At 41.9% G+C, this 17403-nt stretch overlaps 1 long non-coding RNA gene across 3 annotated transcripts in view; it reads left to right on the top strand.

Annotated features, from left to right (window-relative positions):
• LOC123328414 overlaps nt 1–17128 on the top strand; it is a 62347-nt gene extending 45219 nt beyond the window's left edge. For 2 of the 3 annotated variants that reach the window (XR_006543224.1, XR_006543225.1), the window contains exon 6: nt 16251–17128. This is a non-coding gene — a long non-coding RNA (uncharacterized LOC123328414). The remainder of the gene's footprint in view (nt 1–16250) is intronic. The other variant, XR_006543223.1, reaches the window with a different exon arrangement.
• Nucleotides 17129–17403: the final 275 nt, after the last annotated feature.

Genomic DNA, 17403 nt, shown 5'->3' with positions numbered 1-17403 from the left:
CCTAGCTGCGGTGGCCACTGGCATGGCCAAGGACAGGGCCCTCCTAAGGGGAAGGGTTGCATTTTCTCCATCAGGGCGGGGGGATCATTTCATATGGAGCCCATAGATGCTAGTAAACTTGGGGACTTCTGGTTGCCTGGGCCTCTCCAATGGGGATGATGAACTCAGTGGTTGGCGGCTTTGGGTGCTGAGTCATGTAACACTTAGAGTCAGTGGTGACTGGGGATGGGAGTGTGGCCAAGACAGGAAGTGGGCTACTGTGGTCAGGGTGGGCTGCCCCTGTGACCTATAAGACCTCAGGGGCTCCTCCCAGAGCAGGTGACCTGGCTCATTTATTAAACCGCAAGTTCAAGGGCACCACCATTCCCAGGGAGGTTCAGTTTGCCGACTTCAGCCTTCCCGCCTCCCTGGGGAAGCTGTGTCTCCCTGCTTCAGTCCAATTTTCCGTGTGGGATTTCCGGAGACACCAAATGGGTCATGTGATAGGAGACATGGTTTGGGAACTTCATACATTTCTAAAATTCCTAATCCTATTTTCAGATGACTGCTCCCCTGTGCATACCCCTCCCCAAACATACCCTTTTATTGTGAGCAATATCCTCCTCTCTGCTGGAGAATAAGCATCTTTAAAAGATTCATGAATCAGAGTTCCAGTGGGTTGCGAATCGTCCCTTAATTTGAGTAGGCCTCTCTGCTAGATTATGGCTCAGGCTTGACTGAGGGGTCCTGGTAGGAAATGCACATCAAATTTGGAATGTAAATACACTGAAGGGAACCCAAACAATTTGCTTTTGCTGGGGATCATCTACGTATGGTTATTCACAACAAGGAGCTGTCCTGCCCTGTCCTTCAGGGAACTTGGGTATGACCCCATGTAAGGCTGTCTCAGGGAAAGTTCTGTCCCAGTTCCTTGTATCTGTACTACAGCAGTGTGTGGGCACCTGTAGCTGTGGGCTTCCCATTCTGAGTAGCACAGAGCTGGGGAGTGCAGGGCAGGTAGCAGGAAGAAATCAACACCTGGAAAGGGTGAGTCCTGAGGGGGTGGGGCCTCACCTAGGCAGGGGGTGGGAAGCAGCCGGGGAGACTGGGGTTCTAGGAAGAGGCAGGGCCAGTGTTGTGACCTAGGGAAAGTGGGATTAGAAAGGAAGTGGGAATCCAGGTGTATGCCCAGAGCTGCAGCAGAGACCATAACTTTGAGCAAATCAGAAAAAGATACCAGAGCACAGCCCTGAGCCAGTGTGCAGGGCTCAGTGGGCAAAGCTGGGCTGGATTTCAGCCTCGTGTGTGTGTGAGTGTGTGTGTGTGTGTGCGAGTGTGTGTGTGTGTGAGTGTGTGAGTGTGTGTGTGTGAGTGTGTGTGTGTGAGAGTGTGTGAGTGTGTGTGTGAGTGTGTGTGCACGTGCAAGTGTGTGTGAGTGTGTGTGTGAGTGTGTGTGTGTGCGCGAGTGTGTGTGAGTGAGTGTGTGTGTGTGCGAGTGTGTGTGTGTGTGAGTGTGTGTGTGTGTGTGTGTGAGTGTGTGTGTGTGTGAGTGTGTGTGAGTGTGTGTGTGTGTCCCTCCTGTTGGGGCCTTTCTACAATGAATGCCTGCACATACAACCTCGCACTGTGGCCCAGAGCTCTAGGGCAGAAGTGCTCTGTGTGAGCGCATGCTGGAGCTTCCAGTGTCAAGGGCTGCGTCTCTTCTCTCACCTGTGTCCTTCTGTTGTCCCTTCTAGGGAAGTCGCTCCTCTATGGGCCACACTTCGGGAACTGTGAGGCTGGCAGGGAGGGTAGCCTGTTGGCTGCTGTAGCCTGGGGTCTTGTTAACCAGGCTACTGAATGCAGCTAGGGTGCCCTCTTTCCCTCTGCTGAGGTGCCCTGGGGACAGCTGATTAAGCAGGCTGGCACAGTGTCTGGGTGATTTACAGCTACCCAGAAGCTTCTGCCTGGAGAGCTGGGCTGCTGCATTATTCATGGCTGTGAGCTGTAAATCTGCTCCTGGCGCTGTCTCGGCTCTCCCCTGGAGGATGAAGATGAAGGGAAGGGTGGCGGGGGGAGGAGGGCTGAGGTTCTCAGAGCGCCAGGCCCTTCTGAAAAAGGACCTGACCTTCTCCGTCTTCCTTTGGTTACTCTGGCCCAGCCACCCTCCTCTCAGCTAGCCTGGATACCTTTTACTGTAGTTGAAGCCCAGTGCTCCTGCCTGAGGTGATTCTTAACAGGACTTTAAAGATTCAGGTCACCTTTCTTTAGACTAAACAGTCTGCCTAAAGTCCTGCCACTGGGCAGCAGGGGCCTCCATCACTCCAGACTAGGCTTCTGCTGGTCTTACTGCTGGCTGTGGTTACTGGCCTAGCATGCCAATACCTTTATGTGAGCAGAGGCAGGGCAAGATATAGCCTTCAGCAGGAGAGGAAATATTGGTGCGGTGCTCCTCAAACCTTAGCTTGCATCAGCATTACCTGAAGGGGTTGTCAGAACACAGGCTGCCCTGTCTCCAGTGTTTCTAATTCAGGAGGTCCCAGGTGGGGTTTGAGGATTTTCATTTCTCACAGGTTCCTAGGTTATGTGATGTTGCTCTTCCAGGGATCACACGTTGAGAACCATGGTCTCAGTGCAATTTAACCCAGCTTTCCTGTGCTAACATCACCTAAGGAAGGCAGGAACCAGAAGTAAAATATGCGATTATTAAATTCATTCATTCAATAAATATTTTTTGATACCTACTAAAAACAGACATGAAGAGTCAGACACTGGCCTCCATACCAGTTCATACAGGAAGAGAAGAAAATGTGAACAGGCTCTAGGCATTTGTTGAGAGTTGAATCAAACAATTTAACAAATTCAGCCCCTGTAGGGGGCCTATAAGCGCTTTGCTCCTGGCTCTTGCTGCTGCTGCTGCTAAGTCGCTTCAGTTGTGTCCGACTCTGTGCGACCCCATAGATGGCAGCCCGCCAGGCTCCCCCGTCCCTGGGATTCTCCAGGCAAGAACACTGGAGTGGGTTGCCATTTCCTTCTCCAATGCAAGAAAGTGAAAAGTGAAAGTGAAGTCGCTCAGTCGTGTCCGACTCTTCGCGACCCCATGGACTGCAACCTTCCAGGCTCCCCCATCCATGGAATTTTCCAGGCAGGAGTACTGGAGTGGGGTGCCATCGCCTTCTCCGCCTGGCTCTTGACTGTGATCTAAATACATGGAGAAGACGTATTTGTGTGGTGCTTGCTCTTCTGTAGCTGACTCGAGAAATATTTCAAGATGTATGTGATGGGCTGGGAGTTGGTAAGTTTGAAGATACCACTGTCCTAAAAAGGAGAGATCCTTGAAGATTGGGGAATTGGGAGGATTTCTTGGAGGAGGTGAGACTTGAAGGATGGATTTGGGAAGGAGGCGGACTGGCAAACATGGCTATCCAAGCTAGACCGACAGTCTTCAAAAGTTAAAGACCGCATGACTATCCACTTGCTTTCTGAGCTTTAGACTGAAAACGTTTTCCTCTGACCTTATTGATCCCAGATCCTTAGTTTTTATATAATTTTTCATTTTTTAATAAGTAAACTTGGAAAGTTTATTTGTTTTTTTATTCATTTATTTGTCTATACCAGTTGTGGCATGTGGGATCTAGTTCTCCAACTAGGGACTGAACCCAGGCCCTTTGCTTTGGGAGCACAGAGTCTTAGCTACTGGACTACCAGAGAAATCCCTCTCATTTGCATTTTTTTTTCCCTTGGGACTTGCAGACAGCAAACATGCTGTCTCAAAAACTTAATTATAAGTATAAACAGAAAGTAAAGAGTAAAGGAGATTGTCTGGGTAGTGTCTGAGCCCGGCCAGGGGGTGAGGGGGAAGATAGTATTAATAAGGAAGGGGATTTGTGACCGAGTAGAAGTGTGTTGCAAGGCGATGCCTGGCTGGGAAAGGGACGTTGCATGGGGTAAGGAGCGGATTATTTGGATGCTGTAGTAGGTAGTTTTACTGAGACCCCTCACAACTGTACTCATCACCCTCCTCCCATCCTACTCCCCAGAAGGAAGCATTTTAAGCTTTTATAGTGCTCCTTTTGGTATTTATATCCATGTTTCTAACTAAAATAATGTATGGATTTTTCTTTATCCATTAACTTCAAACATTATTCACTTTCTATTATGACAGATACAAATATACACTCATTTATATACTCTCTTCTGTAGCCCATATTCTTTTACTATTATATCTTGATTCTTAATTAAAATCATTTTCAGAGTTTCATTATTATGGCTATAAATTTTGCTTACTGTTGACACAAGTGGTATAGTCTGGTTACATCTCCATTATTGTTCAACTTTTCGTTTTTCCTGGAGTTAATAATTGCCTCAGTTTTCCATCTGTTTTGTTTTCTTTGATCCTCTGCCTAAGGAATTTCACACCGTTTCATAGCTCTGTAAAATACCTCTCAATACAATTTTCCAATTAGTCAAACCTACCAAATAATTCACCACTTTCATTTCCTCCCCTTTAGAGTCTTGTCTGCTTGTGCTCCGAGATCTGCTGCTCTGTCTTGACTCACATCGCTCTATGGTTGCTGCATAGCCTCAACCTGCCTCTTCCCTACCATTCTTGCATTCCTTTTATCCCCCATTTATGTTTAGTTTTTGTTGATTTGATCTCATGTCGTGTCTCCTCTCTCTTGATTTACTTCCTTGGTTTTAACTGGGTTTTAATCTGGAGGCCCTTGAGTTTCAATTCTGGAAAAATTTTGTGTGGCCCTCTTTTCCTTCCTTCCCCTTCCTTCCTGGCTTCCCTGATACTCAGTTAGTAAAGAATCCGCCTTCCTTCCCCTTTCTCTCTCCCTCTCTTTATCTCTCTTTCTTTCAACTTACTTTCTGCAGTTACTTTGGTGCCATCTTCTTTCTTTACCTTGGGAACACCTAGAGGTTGGAAACTGGAACTCCTGCATTTATTCTATAATATTTGAATATCCATTATATTGTCTAAGTCCTTGTTATTTTGTGTATTTATCTTTCTTAATGTTATCCTCTAATTCTTCTATTCATTTTTTGGCTCATATGCTTAATTTTCAAGAGCTCTTTGTTATTGTCTGATTGTTGTTTTTTATATATTATCTTCTTATTTCTTGGATGAAATATTTAAAAATCTCCCTGAAAATATTAATTACCTATTTTGTTATCCCTTTCACTGCTTTTCTTTTCATCTCTGTTTCTTTTGAGTTTTTGCCTTGTCTATTATGTGTGCAGTTTACTTCGGATGTCTACCAATCCTTGATTACCCATTCATATTTAGAGGTGTGGACTGAAAAGCAGATCAAAAGCTGGGAAAGGAGGAGGGGCTTGTAGACAGGTAGCTCAGAGTCTTGTTGTGAACCTCCAGAAAATGTGTGCATCTTTTCTTTAAGGTGATTCAGTTTCTCCACTGGAAAAAGTCCTCCATGCCCCTCTCTCTGTCCTCTGTACAGTGTGAGTATAGCCTCAGTTGCATTATACAATGGCTGCTAGTGTTCTGGACCTCGGTGAGTATGGCGCATCAAAGAAGGTCATTGACTTTTTTTCCACTTTTCTCTCAGAAAGTGGGCTTTTTCCCCTTAAATCTGAATTGGCTTTGTGACTACTTTAACCAGTAAAACACAGTGGAAATGATGCTGTGACAGTCCTAAGGTTAGCCTTCAGAAGGCTTGGATGTGTCCACTTTTGTACTCTTAGCAGCCCTGAGATACCATGTAATAAGGCTAGCTATCTTGCTGGGGAGGCCATGAAGAAAGGCTACATGGAGAGGCCAAGCATAGAGAAGGCAGCCCTGAAACATGGGTAAAGAGAGGCCCCAACTTCCCAGCAGCCCAGCTTATCTCAGCCTTCTAGAGTGAGCAACCAAGGCACCAGATAGGTGAGTTATCCATTTTGGATGTTGCAGGCCAGATGAACCCTCAGATGACTACAACACCCAGTCAACTTCCTATGCTGTAGAAGAACTGTCTAGCTGGATACAGTCAACCTCCAGAATTGTAAACAATAAAAGCTTGTATTGCTTACAGTTGTAAGCATTTGTAAGCTTGTTGTCTTAAGATAGTACATTTTGGGGTGGTTATTATGTGACAGTGGAGAACCAAAACAGTGGGGAAAGAGAGCTTGGGTCTACACTGCATGATTCAGTCTGAACATTTTCACTCAATGCCCCATATTAGCTGACTGCTTACTTCTACCATCTCTATGCTGCTGCTAAGTCGCTTCAGTCATGTCCAACTCGGTGCGACACCATAGATGGCAGCCCACCAGGCTCCCCTGTCCCTGGGATTCTCCAGGCAAGAACATTGGAGTGGGTTGCCATTTCCTTCTCCAATGCATGAAAGTGAAAACTGAAAGTGAAGTTGCTCAGTCGTGTCTGACTCTTAGCGACCTCATGGACTGCAGCCTACCAGGCTCCTCTCCATCCATGGGATTTTCCAGGCAAGAACACTGGAGTGGGTTGTCATTTCCTCCTCCAATGCATGAAAGTGAAAAGTCAAAGTGAAGTCGCTCAGTCGTGTCCGACTCCTAGCGACCCCATGGACTGCAGCCTACCAGGCTCCTCAGTCCATGGGATTTTCCAGGCAAGAGTACTGGAGTGGGGTGCCATTGCCTTCTCTATACTTAGATTCAAAAGCATATATAATTTGGAAATTTAACTACTGATATGACCTCAACATTAAAATTGTAGCATTCAAGATCTCTGCTCACATGTAGGTCAGACCTAAAATTTGGCACTATGATGATCTCTAAATTTTTGAGGATCCAATATCCTGACTGCAGCTAGCAAACCTTTTTCATCAAATCCGCTTCTCTGTCTAATCTAGGGCATTTTCCTTAACAATCCTTTTCTTCATAGTCCACCTGCTTCCTTTGAGAAAATGGAATTAGAATTCCTTTTGCACAACATCTTCCTAGAATTACTCCCACTCATGACCTTCCTCCAGCAGGTGTGATATGGGCTTCTATCAGATACTCTATCAGATATTCTAAACTGCTAAAGGTTTTAATGGAGGCAGGGTTTGCAGTCCCTGATGTGGCCTCTATGATTTTCTTTCTAAAAGTCTTAGAAAAAACTTAGAAAGAGATGAAAATATATAACATCACTGAAGCTGATAAACAACGTATTATCAGATTATGGAAGGAATGTTTATTAAATATAATACTGATAAAGTTGTATTGAAACCCAGACAAGTGACATACTCTTGCTTCTCTTAAAATAAAGCAGGATACTTCTTTTTTCTTACTCTGGTTGCCCTAAAATATTCTGATGTGAGGTTAATAAAAACCTAGGAAGCTGCCCCACTACTCTGTAATGCCGCTTGTTCTGCCTTCCTACAAGCATTTCTACATTCATTTGGAGACTGAAACCATGCAAAACAACAGGGCAATATAGGGGAGCTCAGTGGAGGTGCTTTGCTTTCAAGGAGGACATACATGTAGGTGAAGACAGAGACTTAACATACCTGGTAACAAGATATGCTAGAAAGCGTAGTTTCAAAGTTCCAGGAAGCTAGGTAGGAGGATGAGACTTCACCTTGCAACACAGCAACCACATATTGCAAGAAAGCCTGGGAAACAGACCCTGGGAGTTGGGCTGAGATCTCTTTAGTATACAGAGTCCCTGAAAGTCCTGTTGCTATTAAGCCAGAAAGGAGACCCAGCTAACTTCAAAGTAGGAGGACCAGGGGAGATCTACACAATCTGTTGGTTGTTAAAACAATTTATTAAAAAAAACACAAAATTTTAATATATCTTTTATTTCCAGAAATGAATAAAAAAGGAAAGCAGTCAACTTGATCTATTTAAAAAAGATGAACTGCAGAACATTAGAAAGAAAAATTCATCTTGATGACTCATAAGTACATAGAGTAACTAAAATTCAGTTTTAGGAAATTGTTTGGAAACTGCATTAAGTTGCAAAGAAATGTGGCTTCTCAGTTCAGTTCAGTTAATGTGGCTTCTATGAACAGCTAAAGACAATCATAAGAAGAGAGAAGATCAAGAGGAAATAAGATGAGATGAACAAATGACAAAGTAAGATGAAAAGAGAACCATGTAAGATGTAGGAGTGTGTCAAGTTACCTATTGCTCAAATAAAATCACACCATTTTATTTGCTCACAATTCTGTGGGAAGAAATTAAGGCAGGGTCAGCTAGACAATTCTTCCCCACGTGATGTGGAGTCTGCTTCATGAGATGGTGGCATTCAGCTGGGAAGTAGGCTAGAGCTGAATGTTCAAGGTGGCTTCATTTCATACATCTGGCACCTGATGACTGGAGAACTGTGGGACCATTTGCTCTCTCATGTGACTTGAGTTTCATCATATGGCAGCTGGATTGTCAAATTGGAAAAGTGGAAGCTATTAATCCTCTTAAGAATGAAAACTGGAAGTCTTATAATAGCACTCCTTCTGCATTCTATTGGTTATGTCAAGTCACAAGACATCCCACCCCTTGATTCAGTTTCAGTTCAGTCACTCAGTCGTGTCTGACTCTTTGTGACCCCATGAACAGCAGCACACCAGGCCTCCCTGTCCATCACCAACTCCCGGAGTTTACTCAAACCCATGTCCATTGTGTCAGTGATGCCATCCAACCATCTCATCCTCTGTCATCCCCTTCTCCTCCTGCCTTCAGTCTTTCCCAACATGAGGGTCTTTTCAAATGAGTCAGCTCTTTGCATCAGGTGACCAAAATATTGGAGCTTCAGCTTCAACATCAGTCCTTCCAATGAACACCCAGGACTGATTTCCTTTAGGATGGACTGGTTGGATCTCCTTGCAGTTCAAGGGACTCTCAAGAATCTTCTCTAACACCACTGTTCAAAAGCATCAAATCTTCGGCGCTCAGCTTTCCTTATAGTCCAACTCTCACATGCATACAAGACCACTGGAAAACCCATAGCCTTGACTAGATGGGCCTTTGTTGACAAAGTAATGTCTCTGCTTTTTAATATGCTGTCTAGGTTTGTGATAACTTTCCTTCCAAGGAGTAAGCTTCTTTTAATTTCATGGCTGCAATCACCATCTGCAGTGAATTTCGAGCCCCCAAAATAAAGTCAGCCACTGTTTCCACTGTTTCCCCATCTATTTGCCATGAAGTGATGGGACCAGATGCCATGATCTTCGTTTTCTGAATGTTGAGCTTTAAGCAAACTTTTTCACTCTCCACTTTCACTTTCATCCAGAGGCTTTTTAGTTCTTCTTCACTTTCTGCCATAAGGGTGGTGTCATCTGCATATCTGAGGTTATTGATATTTCTCCTGGCAATCTTGATTCCAGCTTTTGCTTCATACAGCCCAGCGTTTCTCATGATGTACTCTGAATATAAATTTAGTAAGCAGGGTGACAATATACAGCCTTGACGTACTCCTTTTCCTATTTGGAACCAGTGTGTTGTTTCATGTCCAGTTCTAACTATTGCTTCCTGACCTGCATACAAATTTCTCAAGAGGCAGGTCAGGTGGTCTGGTATTCCCATCTCTTTCAGAATTTTCCACAGTTTATTGTGATCCACACAGTCAAAGGCTTTGGCATAATCAATAAAGCAGAAACAGATGTTTTTCTGGAACTCTCTTGCTTTTTTGATAATCCAGTGGATGTTGGCAACTTGATCTCTGGTTCCTCTGCCTTTTCTAACACCAGCTGAACATCTGGAATTTCATAGTTCACATATTGCTGAAGCCTGGCTTGGAGAATTTTGAGCATTACTTTGCTAGCATGTGAGATGAGTGCAATTGTGTGGTGGTTTGAGCATTCTTTGGCATTGTCTTTCTTTGGGATTGGAATGAAAACTGACTTTTTCTAGTCCTGTGGCCACTGCTGAATTTTCCAAATTTGCTGGCATATTGAGTGCAGCACTTTCACAGCATCATCTTTCAGGATGTGAAATAGCTCAACTGGAGTTCCATCACCTCCACTAGCTTTGTTCTTAGTGATATTTCCTGAGACCCACTTGACTTCACATTCCAGGATGTCTGGCTCTAGGTGAGTGATCACATCATCGTGATTATCTGGGTCGTGAAGATCTTTTTTGTATAGTTTTTCTGTGTATTCTTGCCACCTCTTCTTAATATCATCTGCTGTTGTCTTCCAACAACACAAAAGAAGACTGTACATAAGGACATCATCAGATGGTCAACACTGAAATCAGATTGATTATATCCTTTGCAGCCAAATAGGGGGAAGCTCTATACAGTCAGCAAAAATAAGACTGGGAGCTGACTGTGGCTCAGATCATGAACTCCTTATTGCCAAATTCAGACTTAAATTGAAGAAAGTAGGGAAAACCACTTGACTGTTCAGGTATGACCTAAATCAAATCCCTTATGATTATACAGTGTAAGTGAGAAGTAGATTTAAGGGACTAGATCTGATAGATAGAGTGCCTGATGAACTATGGACGGAGGTTTGTGACATTGTACAGGAGAAAGGGATCAAGACCATCCCCAAGGAAAAGAAATGCAGTAAGCAAAATGGGCATCTGAGGAGGCCTTACAAATAGCTGTGAAAAGAAGAGAAGCGAAAAACAAAGGAGAAAAGGAAAGATATAAGCATATGAATGCAGTGTTCCAAAGACTAGCAAGGAGAGATAAAAAAGCCTTCCTCAGCAATCAATGAAAGAAATGGAGGAAAACAATAGAATAGGAAAGACTAGAGATCTCTTCAAAAAAATTGGAGATACCAAGGGAAAATTTCACCCCTTGATGGGAAGGGATAATTGTGCAAACAGGTTCAGGAGGAATTGTTGCCATCTATCTTTGCAGTCAACACTCCCATGAATTGCAAGTTCAAAGGAAGGATGAGAACAAAATTTAAATATACATAAATGGTTTATATAAATATATTGTATAAATATAAATTTACATGCATATAAATTATATATATATATATACACATAAATTTAAATATTTATATAGAGAAGACTCTTGAGAGTCCCTTGGACTGAAAGGAGATCGAACTGGTCAATCCTAAAGAAAATCAGCCATGAATATTCATTGGAAGGACTGATGCTGAAGCTGAAACTCCAATACTTTGGCCACCTGATGTGAAGAACTGACTCAATGGAATAGACCCCGATGCTGGGAAAGATTGAAGGCGGGAGGAGAAGGGGACAACAGAGGATGAGATGGTTGGATGGCATCACTAACTCAACAGACATGAGTTTGAGCAAGCTCCGGGAGTTGGTGATGGACAGGGAAGCCTGGTGTGTTGCCATCCATGGGGTTGCAAACAGTCAGACATGACTGAGCGACTGAGCTGAACTGATAAATATATATATATATATATATAAATATATGTATTGCTTCTCTGGTGGCTCAGACATCTGGTAAAGAATCTGCCTGCAATGTGGGAGACCCAGGTTCTATCCTTGGGTTGGGAAAATCCCCTGGGGAAGGGAATGGCTACCCACTTCTTGGAGAATTCCATGGGCAGAGGAGAGACTAGCAGGCTTACAGTCCATGGTATGGCAAAGAGTCAGACATAAGTGAATGACTAATACTTTTCACTTTCACACACACACACACACACACACACACACATATTTATACCCACACTAAGGCAGGTAAGGAGCGGCGCTGACACTATGGAAAACTGTAATAGCGATGTGGAAAACAAACTTGAGTGTTTCTCCCCAAAATGTGAATGGATACAGAGATGAAAATGATGAGCGAGAAGAGGGAGGACAGAGAAGCAAGGTCCTAGTGGAACTTCCTTTCTCTGCTTGTGAAATTTCTCATGTTAGGTGTCTCTAGTGTCTGACACATAGAATCAGAAAAGGCCAGAATCCCATTTTCTCAGGCTGCTTGCTAGGGTACCAGCATGTGACCTGTGCCAGCCAGTCAGGCACAGGCAGATGGAACTTTGGAAAGGGGGCTTGTAGCACAATGATTGGAGGATTGAGGAGATGGCATTCTGGGGGTGGCAGTACTGGTCCAGGACAGTGGAAGCCACGGCACACACTGCAGTGTCCGGGGTCCAGTGCTCCAGCGGTAGTGCTGTGAGCAGCCCCCAGGGTTCAGTGGTGGCATCGCTGGAGTCCTCACTGGTTGATATTTTGGTTAGATTCTCAATATCTGTTTAATAAATTAATTCATGACTAAAGCAGCAAGAGTTAGTATGGGTGCTTGCAATTAAGACTTGCCCAGGATATGAACAAAGAACAATAGGTGTAGCGGTGGGAGGTAAACCAGAATAACTGGAGGAGGCAATGATCAGTCAAAACAAAAAAAAAAGTTTTCTTTTGATTTCTTAGAAGCCAAAAGGGAAACCAAGTATGTGTCCATAAGTGTTTTACTATATTTTAGGCATGATAGTAAAAAGAGATCTCATCTAGACATATCATGGAAGTAATTATATTTAATAAGAAAAAGATATTCAAGAATCAAAAACTTAAAAAAACATTATCCACAAGTTAGGATGACTTCAGACTTCCCATCTGCAACATTGACTGCCAAAAGAAAGCATGGAAATGTTTCCATTTTTCAGTTTTGTGGGTAAGAGTGTATGATCCACATTCTTCCTTTAAAAAGAATTATTTGAAGATGTTTAGCCCAGAACACAGTGAGTGATTCTCACACTTCATTCTTCTTTCTGAAAGTTGTTTTAGCTGTTCTAGGGCCTATGTCTTCCACACAAACTTTAGAATAAGCTTGTTTATGTCTAGAAAAAATCTTGCTGGGATTTCAGTAGGAATTGCATTAAATCTAAAAATCAACTTGAATAGAGCTGACATCTTTATTGTGTTGAATCATTCAATTCATGAATACAGTATGTCTTTGAATTGATTTAGATTTTCCTTTTTCAAATTTCATTTTAATTTTTTAACACCAACAACATTTTGTATGCTCTACAGCTGTTTAGCAATGTTGTGATAGTCGCTGGTGAACAGTGAAGGGCTCAGCCATGCGGAAACGTGTATCCACTCTCCCCCAAACTCCCTCCCATCCAGGCTGCCGCATAATGTTGAGCAGAGTTCCATGTGCTATACAATACGTTTTGTTGGTTATCCATTTTAAATACAGAAGTGTGCACATGACCTTTCAAAAGTCCTTAACTATCCCTCCCCATGCCCACCCCTGCCAGCAACCATGAGTTTGTTTTCTAAGTCTGTGAGTCTCTTTCTGTTTTGTAAGTTCACTTGTATAATTTCTTTTCGATCCCACATATAAGGGAAGTCATGTGACATTTCCCCTTCTCTGTCTGACTTACTTCTCTCAGTATGACCGTCTCTAGGTCCATCCAGGTTGCTGCAGATGGTCTTGGCTATTGGAAGCAGGGCTGCACTGAACTTTCAGGTGTGTGTATCTTTTGTGGCTATGTTTTTCTCGGATTCTTTACCACTGAGCCAGCGGGTAAGCCCCTGGTAAATGCATGCCTAAGTATTTAACTTTATTTGAAATCATTGTAAATGCTACTATGCTTTTAATTTCAGTTCCCATAGGTTCATTATTAGTGCATAGATAAACAATTGATTTTTGTGTGTGTGTTGAATTTGTATCCAACAAAAACAGAGAGAAAGTAAGAACAGTAAGAAAAAATATATCTTACTCCTGGATATATGCCCAGGAGTAAGACTGCAGAATCATATGGTAGCTCTATTTTTAGTTTTTTAAGGAACCTCCATACCGTTCTCCATAGTGGGTGTAACAATTTACATTCCCACCAACAGTGCAGGAGGGTTCCCTTCTCTGCACACCATCTCCAGAACTTTTTCTTTGTGGATTTTTTGATGATAGCCACTCTGGTTGGTGTGAGGCTATTTTCTTTGATTTAGTTCATCAGCATTTTGTAATATTTAGCATATAGATCCTGTACATGTTTTGGTAAATGTATGCATCTGGGCTCGGTCAGTCAGTCATGTCTGACTCTTTGCGACTCCTGTAGCCCACCAAACTCCTCTGTCCATGGGATTTTTCAGGCAAGAATAGAATGGGTTGCCATTTCCTACTCCAGAGGATCTTCTTGACCCAGGGTTTGAACCTGCATCTCCTGTACCTCCTGAACTGACAGGTGGATTCTTTACCACTGTGCCACCCGGGAAGCCCTGGTAAATGTATGTGCTGTGCTGTGGTCAGTGGCTTCAGTCGTTTCTGACTCTTTGCAGCCCTACAGACTGTAGTTGGCCAGGCTCCTCTGTCCATGGGGTTCTCCAGGCAAGAATACTGGAGTGGGTGCCAGGCCCTCCTCCAGGGGATCTTGCCACCTAGGGATCAAACCTGTATCTCCTGCATTGCAGGCAGATTCTTTACCACTGAGCCAGTGGGTAAGCCCCTGGTAAATGCATACCTAAGTATTTAACTTTATTTGGAATCACTGTAAATGCTATTATGCTTTTAATTTCAGTTCCCATAGGTTCATTATTAGTACATAGATAAGCAATTGATTTTTTGTGTGTTGAATTTGTATCCAGAAACATTACTTAACTCATATATTATCGACTTTTTGGTAGATTCCATGTAATTTTCTATATGGACAATCATATCATCTTCAAATAAAGACAATTTTATTTCTAAACAACATGCCTTATATTCCTTCATTTCGCCTTATTGCAGGGGCCAGGACTTCTAGCACCACATTGAACGAAAGCAGTGAGTGCAGACATACTTGCCTTGTTCCTGATCCTAGGCAAAAAGCATTCAGTCTTTCACCATTAAGTACATTAGCTGTAGTTTTTTTTTTTTTCTTTTTTTTTGTAAATGCTCTTTATCAATTTGAGATAATTCCCTTCTATTCCTAATTTACTGAGTTTTAATAATGAATGAGTGTTGGGCTTTGACAAATACTTTATCACAGACTTAAGTATAAAACCGACTATAAAACCTTTAGAAAAAATAGAAGATCTTGGGATTTGGGTCTAGACAAAGGGTTCTTAAATTTGACATGAAACCATTATCTATACCAGAAAGCCACAATAAATTGGACTTCATCAAAATTAAAAGCTTTTTATCCATGGGAGCTATTTGAAGGGAATAAGAGGAGCCACAAAGAGGAAATATTTGCAAATCACATCTTTGACAATGACTAGCACCGAGAATCAGAGAACCCACTCCAGTACTCTTGTCTGGAAAATCCCATGGACGGAGAAGCCTGGTGGGCTGCAGTCCATGGGGTCGCGAAGAGTCGGACACGACTGAGCGACTTCACTTTCTCTTTTCACTTTCATGCTTTGGAGAAGGAGATGGCAACCCACTCCAGTGTTCTTGCCTGGAGAATCCCAGGGACGGGGGAGCCTGGTGGGCTGCCGTCTACGGGGTCGCACAGAGTCGGACACGACTGAAGCGACTTAGCCGCAGCAGCAGCAGCACTGAGAATATATAAAAGTCACTCAAAACTCAATAGTAAAGAAAATCCAATTAGAAAAAAACACGTACAGGTATTTTGTAATAAACAGAACATACAGATAGCAAATAAGCTCATGAAAAGATGTTCAACGTATATATTCATAATACCCCCAACTGGAAACAATGCAGATATCTTCCAGAGAGTGAATGGTGACACCCGTTGTGGTGCACGCTTACTGTGGAATACACTCAGCAAAGCAGAAACAAGAACAGCTATTGACGCACACAACAACTTGGATGAATTGCCAGGGGATTATGGTGAAACTGTTAAAGCCAATCTCAAAAGATCACACACTGTATATAAGTTTATTTCAAGGAAGTATAGAGAATGGAGAACAAATGAGAAATGAGAAAAGTATAGGCATGGAGCACAAATGAGTGATTTTCAGGAGTCAGGGATGGGGTGCGAGGGTTGGTAAGGGGGCAGAGGCTATTGTGGCTATCGAAGAGCAATACAAGGGATCCTGAGGCGGTGGAGCTGTCCTGCGTCTTGACTGTGTTAGTGGTTACAAGAACATGATGAAATTCCTCAGAGTTAAAACACATACACATGCGCACGCACAAATGCAAGCAGACCCGGGAAAATCTGAATACGATGTAAATTGGATTAGTATTAATATCCTGGCGGTGATTCTACTTTTTCAAGCTATAACTTTATGGGAAGCTGGGTAAAGGATACATGAGGTCTCTTTGCGACTTATGACTGCATGTGAATCTATAATTATCTCAGAACAAATAGTGTAATGAAAAAATAAGACATTTTCCTTAAAGTCAGAATCAGCACAAATATGCTAACAATTACCATTATTAGTTGACATTGTTCTCAAAGTGTAAGCTAATGCAATTGTTTAAGAAACTGAAAGAAGAAACTAAGAAGTAGAAAATGAAATTATCTTAATTTCATATAATAATTTTTTTTCTTTCTTGAAAATCCTAGGGAAGCTATAGAAGAGAATTTATAGGGGAACCAGCTACAAGAAGAATTCAGTTAACAAAATCAAGAGCTTTCTAATAAAATAGCAATAGCTAATTCTGAAGGAAAAAAATTTCCCTGGCATGAACTCTTGAAAGCTGTGCAGAACCCATAGGAATGAAACTCTGAAACGGTACTGAAATTCACAAAAGAAGACTTGAATAAATGGAAGGACATGCTTCTTGTTGAGAAGATTCAATATGTAAAAATGTTGTTTCACCACATATTAATTTATACCTTTAATAAAATTCTGATAAACATTCTCATAGTAGTTTTTCAGAACTTTAAGAGAATGTAAAGTTCAGTTGGAAAAATGAATAGGCAAGAATGCTTCATTATTAAATAAAAACATTACCATTCAGCTCAAAAAACTCAAAAAAGAACAAAACACACCAAAGGAAATAGGAGGGAAAAGTTATAAAGAAAAGATGAATTACAAAAAGAAAAATAGAAGTGATAAATATATTCAATAACACTTTCTATGAAAAATGTAATACAATAAACAAGTTCTCCCTTATATTGTTCATCATAATAAATCATGAAAGAAATAAAGTGAAACAAAAAATCTGTAATTCTTTTCTTATGTTAGGAATAAGATAGGTGTATATATTTTTTCCTATTAATTTGTTCAATTGAGCCCTCTTTCTGTACCAGGTTGTTTAAATTACTCTAAGCTTTGTAAGATATTTAGTCAGTATAGTAGTTAAACTTTTAAGCCCTGAAGTAATGAGTTTCGGGTTCAAATAAAACTCCTAACATTTATAATAGTGCCTCTGTGTTACTGGCAAACTTTTTAAACATCTCGAAGTTGCAGGTAATTGTACTTTAAGTTTTGAGGAGGAGAAAATAGAATCCATAGTGCATGTGAAACACTTAATTCAGTACAATGTAAGCACTCAATAGATGTAAAAGTTTTAGTATGTGATACATACACACACACACACACACACACAGGCAATATCCCAAGATTTTCCTGGCTTTTATTAAGCGTCCCACCTCAATTTTAGGATTGTATCATTAAATTCTGAAAACAACACCATTGGGATTGAATTGAATTTATAGATTTATTTAAGGCAGTTGGACATTTTCTTCTTACCCATGAACATGCCTCTATTTT

Source organism: Bubalus bubalis, chromosome 12, assembly GCF_019923935.1.
Source record: "Bubalus bubalis isolate 160015118507 breed Murrah chromosome 12, NDDB_SH_1, whole genome shotgun sequence".
NCBI classification, from domain to species: Eukaryota; Metazoa; Chordata; class Mammalia; order Artiodactyla; family Bovidae; genus Bubalus; species Bubalus bubalis.
Note: the sequence above shows the minus strand (reverse complement) of the source record. Positions and strands in the feature narration are given on the sequence as shown.